This window comes from Pollicipes pollicipes, unplaced genomic scaffold, assembly GCF_011947565.3.
Source record: "Pollicipes pollicipes isolate AB1234 unplaced genomic scaffold, Ppol_2.1 Scaffold_3174;HRSCAF=3718_pilon_pilon_pilon, whole genome shotgun sequence".
NCBI lineage: Eukaryota > Metazoa > Arthropoda > Thecostraca > Pollicipedomorpha > Pollicipedidae > Pollicipes > Pollicipes pollicipes.
In genome coordinates, this window is record NW_023596243.1 from 21,660 (window position 1) to 29,101 (window position 7,442).

A 7,442-nucleotide genomic window follows, 5' to 3' on the forward strand; every position below is an offset into this window, starting at 1 on the left:
TCTACATCACGCTGACCCAGAGTGAACGCCACAACGAAAATACCACAGACACTGCAACACAGCCAGTGATCATCCAGCAGCACCATCAGCCTTGCTACAGCACCCAAAGCCTTTCCACTAGCTCATTACGCACCACGAGAGCGGATGGTTCAACGAGTACCGTATTCGTATGCTCCCGCAGTCCTCCAGCTCTCAGTCGCATCTCCTCATGGGCATAAACACCTTCAGTGACCTCATTTTCACCATCCTCCTTCCAAAAGTCATGCTCCTGTAGTGAAATGTTTTGAAGTACACAGGCTGCCACTACGAGCTCCGCAACTCTCTGAACTGACTGAGCTTCCAAACAGGAGAGACGCCGAAATCCTGCCTTCAGAATGCCAAAGGTTTTCTCCACTACCACGCGTGTGCTTGAGACAAGATAGTTACACTTCTTTTTATTTTCCCTATTTTCTGCCAGTTGATTTTCCTGAAACGGTGTCTTGAGCCATCTCTGTAGTTCAAAGACAGAATCACCAACAATGAAACCATTTTGTGGCAGGATTGCACGGCTACTGATGGGGTCTGCCAGCCTCTTACCTAGGGTACTCTTACTAAACACAGGCGAATCATGAACTGACCCTGGCCACCCCACACAGATGTCCATGAACTTGTGGGATTAATTCCAGAGGGCCATCAGATCAACTGAGAAGAAGCCCCTTCTGTTGATGTATGCCTCAGGATGATTATGAGGCTGTAGTATTCCTACATGACACCCATCCAGAGCACCACACACATTGGGGGCCCGCTTCGGCGACCTGAACCCATCTATCACTCGTGCCATGCCTTCCAAAGGAGGTATGTGGAACAAATCCCACATTGCAACCAGGTCTTCAATAACTTCATCCACAAACCTCCAAGCAGTGCATGTTGTCAAACCAAAGAGCATTGCCACTTTTCTGAATCTGATGATGCTTCCCAGGGTACCAGAGAGTGAGGAGTACTTGTTTCTCTCTCGGATTAGGTTCCCGCCCCTGTCCAGAGGGATTCTCATCCCTTTCACCCAAGAGTCCAACAATCCTCCTGACCGTGCCCCTCTTCAGTCTGAACTGTTCCACGTACTGCTCGTCCGTTAGTAGTGGCACTGTTTTTTTCATAAAAGTCTTCATTTTTTTCAAGCTCCTTCGGTCCTTAACTTCCCTGCAACATGTGGAGTGTTGCTAGATTGGAAAATTAACACCGGTAGGAGCAGGTGAGGTCTGCAGACACATGCCAGGAAAGCATCAGGAAGGTATCACTAACAGAAACACCATGTTCAGTATTTTAGGCAAAAGCCAATGGACATTCTCACCACCCAATGTTATCACACAAGCTTGTCCAGAGCAGTAAAAACGCATGGCTTGGAGTTCATCAAATCCTAATCCAAGAGCGCAGCTCCTATTCAGCTGGGGGGGGGGGGGGGGTTCTTCAGCCCACCCACCCCCAACTTGGGCTTCGCCTCCCCTCAAGTTTGATGGAAAATGGGAAAGTATTTTCCTAAACTGCACCCCTGGCATTATTATTTATCATATCTGATACAACCAACCCATGTAGATCGCTGTAATGGATGATTTCAAGTGGGTCGTCGCCTAATGGAGCCACTGGGGCAATTTGTCTCTGTAATTAATCAAAGATGAATGCTTCCATTCCCGTGTACGTCTTTGAAGTATGAATGACAAGCACACAAAAACTTTCCCGTTACATATATCTTCATCCTACAAGAGTTTTTTGACCGCGGTCACGCTGCCGCCCACTCACAAACTTATTTCTCGTCCCAAATTTGATGGTCACAGATGCGCAGCTAATGTAAGGCATTCCAGTAGTCAGTAGCTGGTATGAAACGGCCTAGCATTCGAGTGGGCGGGGCTTCGAGTGGAGTGGGTTCGTCTACCAATAACACAGTAGTTGAAATGAAACGCTGCCATTAATGGCATGCGTGGTAAATCACCTTGAGCTGTGGTCGAGCCATAAAGAAGATAGCTACATTGTTGCGCGAGCAACCATGAATATTGGGATTCCCATCTGAAGGAGGGTGCCGATCTACGTGAATAACTCCAGTGCGTGAGATGCAGGATCGTAGGTCGAGGGCAATCGTGGGGATTTTATGGGAAGGTAACGCATTCAGCGATACTTGACACTACCAGAAATGCCGCAGTAGTGAGTGTTCAACAAGCTGTGAATTATGGGACCACACTGTGTGTGATGAAACTGTGCAGTATTGAACCATTGCGGCAGTGGTAAGAGGCGTAGTGATGAGGCGTGATGCTTTTTTATAAATTTGATCCGAACCATTTGAATGGATGGGTTTCTGGGATCGGTGCTCACGCTAAGCAGTGCTTGTTGCGTGAATCTCGACCCCACCATCTGATCGCGCAATTCCAGGCAAAGGCAAAATTTAGTGGCGAAAGCTTAACTTGCCGCAATGCTCGGCACGGACCGTCCTGCCCTCTGACGTTAACCGACCTCTAGCGCGACTGCCGCCACCGGCCGCAGGCCATATTTGTCAAGGGCAAATAGCGCGCGCCCTAAAGAAACTCGAACCAGTGTCCCAGAATTGCGACTTTGGGTGTAAAGCAACACCCTATGAATAGGAATTTTTCACGCCTTTTCCCCATATTTCATGTGATTTTTTTTCACTCCTGCCTGACATTGTCTAATCGCACATGCCAAACCCATATTTCCCTTTCTGAGGTTTCAGATGCCATCCAAAACCCAGTTCACTTGAAACCACCAAGCATAGACAAGGCTGCACAGAACTTGGACACCTTTGGCTATGTCGTGCCTCACCTACATCTGAATCATGTATATGTGTGTACAGAGACAGTGCGCCAGGTACCTCGAAGCCCAAGAGCCCCAGCGACTCCAGCCGCTTGCACGCATCAAGTTGAGTTTGTTTACAAAATGCATCACAATCGGCAGCAGTGTGCCAAATGTAAGGTTTTCACGCATTCCAAACTTGTTGTCCCACCACCACACTACGAAAACAGAGCCTGGTGCAAACACCAGCAAGTCCGTGTAGAGAATTTTACTCCACGTATTTATTTTACCCGAAGAAAGTTGGCCACTAACTTGCATCACTCCCGAAATGCAGGAGGGAAAAATTCAAGAAATGTCTTCTAACTTAAATTTACAAAATGAATATCGCCGTTTGAGCGCTCATGTCAACATACTTTAAGTCATATCAGCCGATTACAAAATTTTGCCGAGGAAGTATCAGTCTTTATCTTTATTTAACTACACTTGCCCAAATATGTTTGATATATACCCCAAGCGTGAGCAATTCACAGGCAATGAAGGAGACAATTTGAAGCACGGAACTTATTTTTTAACGCCATTTTTGCCCTCTTAAACCTTTGGTTAACTGTTGTCTTGGTTCATGGCGGTGCTCAATAAGGATAAATCCAAGCTTTTCGAGCGTCTGACTTACCAGGCTACCTGGCAAGGCTTAGAATGGCCTTGCCGAATGCTGCCTCTGTATGGCAGCATTAGAATATGCTGCCACATAGAGCCTTGGGACAGACCTGACGCAGCTAATACAGAAGTGTTTGATGGCGAAATTCTGCCCTGTGGAGATGTTTATCGTGCACACCTCTTACTTGTCTCGGATTTTAATCTCGAAGGCTGGTAGGCATGATTGATATTCATATTTGGGGGGTAAGTCGGATGACTCTGTCTGCCAGCAGACCATGCAAAAGGTACTGACTTTTGTTTTGGGGGAGAGGGAAGAAGCCAGAAAGTCTTCTGTGGACCAAGCAATTGCTTACCTTACCTGCTTTCAACACATGATTGGTAACCAGAGGTAGCCATTTTCTGTTTTAATCCATCGAGTTTTGTCATAAGCCAAATTATGATGCCACAAGGCATATTTTGTTTATATAGGCTTATTTTGTTTCATATTCTTGATTATTTGCCCCAAATTTCTTGAAGTGGTCCCTCATGGCTGCTTTGACCAGATGCTTTCAAAAGCTGTCATGGTTTGTCGACTGGTAAGTGATTGTACTGCATATATGCACTATATTTCTAACACCGGGATATAGTTGCATAGTACTTGTAATATGAGGCAAATATCAGTATGTAGCAAATGTCAGACCATTACATTTAAAATGTGAAGCCAACATCTCAGACGTTGTCATTAAATATGAATAAACAAGCCTAAATAGATGCCCTTGCTGCAGCTGAAAAGGCAAGCAGCAAAACTGGCATGGTCATCTAAGGTTATGTTACTTTTGGAGAAGAGGGATTGTTTTGTGAATGATACCCATTAATGCCCTTGGCGTAGGTTGACCATGACAATCGGAACACGTTGTTCAAAGTGATTTAAAATGTTTTGCTTTGTGTGCTGTCAACTTTGTCTGATGACAACAAGCATACACAAATGACCTGAACAAAAACGCAAGTTGAGACCAGCCGAAAATGAGTGTTATCATGTTTTTATCACAAGTGCTGCTGTCAATAAATAGGTGAGCTGAGATGATTTTCAACATATGGGCTGCTGTAAGTTAGGTTAAGTTGGTTAAATGCATGGCAAGTGGCAATAGGAATTGTGCAAGAATCAGTAACTCACAACTGCTGCTGTGATACAAACAGGTTAGACAGGATGAGATGAAGTGAGGCCTCTTTGGGTTAGAAATAGCTAGGCCAATTTCATGGAAATAAGCATTGTATTTTGTAAGAAATAGTAACCAAATGTTTGTTTTCCCTCAAACATCTTAATAGAAGCCCGAGGTATGTCTATTGTGTTTGACTTGGTAATGGGCTGATGTGTAAGAGTCCAATGTTTTTTTTTTGTTTGAGTGTTTATACTTGTCGAATTATCTGTTCTCATTTTGTCATTGAATTCCTTTGCTTTGTTTTGTGTTAAAAGTGCTGTGGAAGGGAAGTGCAAGGTGCAGCATCAAATTGATGTTGTTCATCCTTTTTTCAGCTCATTACACTGTCATGAAATTACTATGCTTTAACACGCGCTTAGTTGGGGGGTCAAATTGACCCTCTCACAAAGGTTTTTCTAGAATGGTTTCCGAGCGGCGCGGCGTAGCAGCGCCAAATTTTGCATAGCTGTAGGCAATTGAATGGCGGATCGTTTGACGTAAAAAAACATTATGTACCCTGTGAGGTCGCTGACCTATGGCAGGTCACAATCAGGCTATGGTTTAAGTGAAAGGGATTTCTAAGGAATCGTTCAATCTGATGCAATCACGGAGTGTTTGACAAATCCATGCATTTCTAAGATGCTTTCTTAGGCACCACATATATTGAATGAGCAAATAACGTTGACCTTAAGTCGGGTATAAGGGTCAGACCAAGGTCAAAGCCAACCTGATTTATTACTCTACGGCTTGCTGTATGGAATAGTTTGTTGTGCTCATTTCGAATTCATTGACAGCAGGAACCGCATTATACATCTTCCATTGACTTCTTAGAGGTCATAACAGGTCATTGGCCAAAGATGACCCGTGTCGACATTTTGTTCTAGGAACACACGGCCTAGCATAATCTTTGTCACTTATTCAAATGCAAAACTCAGAGCGGTCTTGTATGACTTTGGCCACCATGACCTTCAAAAGGTCAAACAAGGACACTGACGTCAAATGGGCTTGCGGCCTTTTGCTGAGAAACAGTTGCGTAGGTTCTGGGGGGCACTGGAGACCAACGTAGAATTTGACCTAGTTTGACCTTATTTGATCTGTAGGTCATGACCTATGAAGCTCAAACTCTGACCTAAGTGAGGTCATGTACAGGCCAAGACACCCTGTAGATTTGGTGTCTCTAGCTCTCTTAGTTCCCCGGATCTCAGTTGGGACTCAAATTGACCACTCACACGAGCGAAGGGTATCTAGCCGGCCACCCCGCGCGCGCGTTGATATGTTCTGTTTCATTTTAATGACCTAAGATGTTAAAAAACAAAAGGTTTTGTCAGTTCTATGATATGACGTCCATGCAAACTTGAAATAGATGTCTTTGTTTGCTGAAACATCAGCCACTAGCTCATATGTTCCATCTTTTGCAAATTTAATTTTTCACTCCCGCACGGTCTTTTTGCGATGAAATGTTTCACTCCCACCCTAGTCCAAAACCGATTCTAGCTCACTGACTCGAAATCACCCCGCCACGGGTGGGCGGATTGGAAGGCAGGCGCTCGAACCAACTGAGCCACGGGGTCTATGGCATGCACATGGGGTAAGAATCCATGCGCGTGGTGTTATTCTCCTCAACTACCAGAGGTAAGCGTCAGACACGGTGCACACAGTCGGGTGCACACACGTACAGAGCCCGGTATACTTGTCTTCCTTTACCCAATGTTGGACAGGCATCAATAGCACACGACTACAGGTTGACAGCCCAAACTTCGGGTGGACATGTAAAGATAAGTTTGAGAGCATGCGGTGCCATTTGCGGTACGCAATAAATTTAATACGCCTTTAAAAATAACTAATCTGGCAATAACCCACCCCAAGAGGTTTGTGCTGACTCAATGAAACGAGTATCTACATGGAACAGCGCTTAATCCGCATGCGTATATGGAGCAGCTTGCCATGCGCCTGAATCAGGATACAAAACCGCACGCCGACCGGAACGTTATCACCAGCTACAACACACGGCCGCCTCATGACACCCCGGGCACGTCGACCGAACGTTATCACCAGCTGCAGCACACGGCCGCTTCAAGACACCCTGGCACGCCGACCGGAAAGCTATCACCAGCTACAACGCACCGGCCGCCTCAAGACACCCCGGGTACGCCGACCGAACGTTATCACCAGCTACAACACACGGCCGCCTCAAGACACCCCGGGCACGCGGACCGAACGTTATCACCAACTACAACACGCGGCCGCCTCAAGGCAGCCCCGGGCACGCCGACCGAACGTTATCACCAGCTACAACACGCGGCCGCCTCAAGACACCCCGGGCACGCCGACCGAACGTTATCACCAGCTACAACACGCGGCCGCCTCAGACACACCGGTAACCCGCCTCGCCAGTCGCCATTACGGCAGAGCATGTATCTCACCTGATGATACAGGTCGCCGCCGTCACCCGCCGCCGCACCATTCCGTCCGCCCGCTGTCCGGATGCAGGACAGTCATTCGAAAGAAATTAAGTCGCAGAGCGGGCCGCTTGACCAGCGCTCGGAGCTCCCACTCGGCGTTTGGGTCCGTCCATCGAATACGCAGGGCCCGGCAGGAGCAAGGTGTGCATGGGGTCACCCTACCCCTCCCCCTCCTCTACGCCCGTGGTGCAGGCTACAAATCTTACTATATGTACTAAGTTGTACACTAGGCAATACATTTTGAGTCCCATGCTATGCATGGTGTTGTTTGCAGCACGTGAGTTGTAAAAAAGTGAAAGCTTGAAGCAGTACCAACCAACGTGCTCATACGAGTTCATGCTCAACGGCACATGAAGTTTCTGCCATATGACAATAA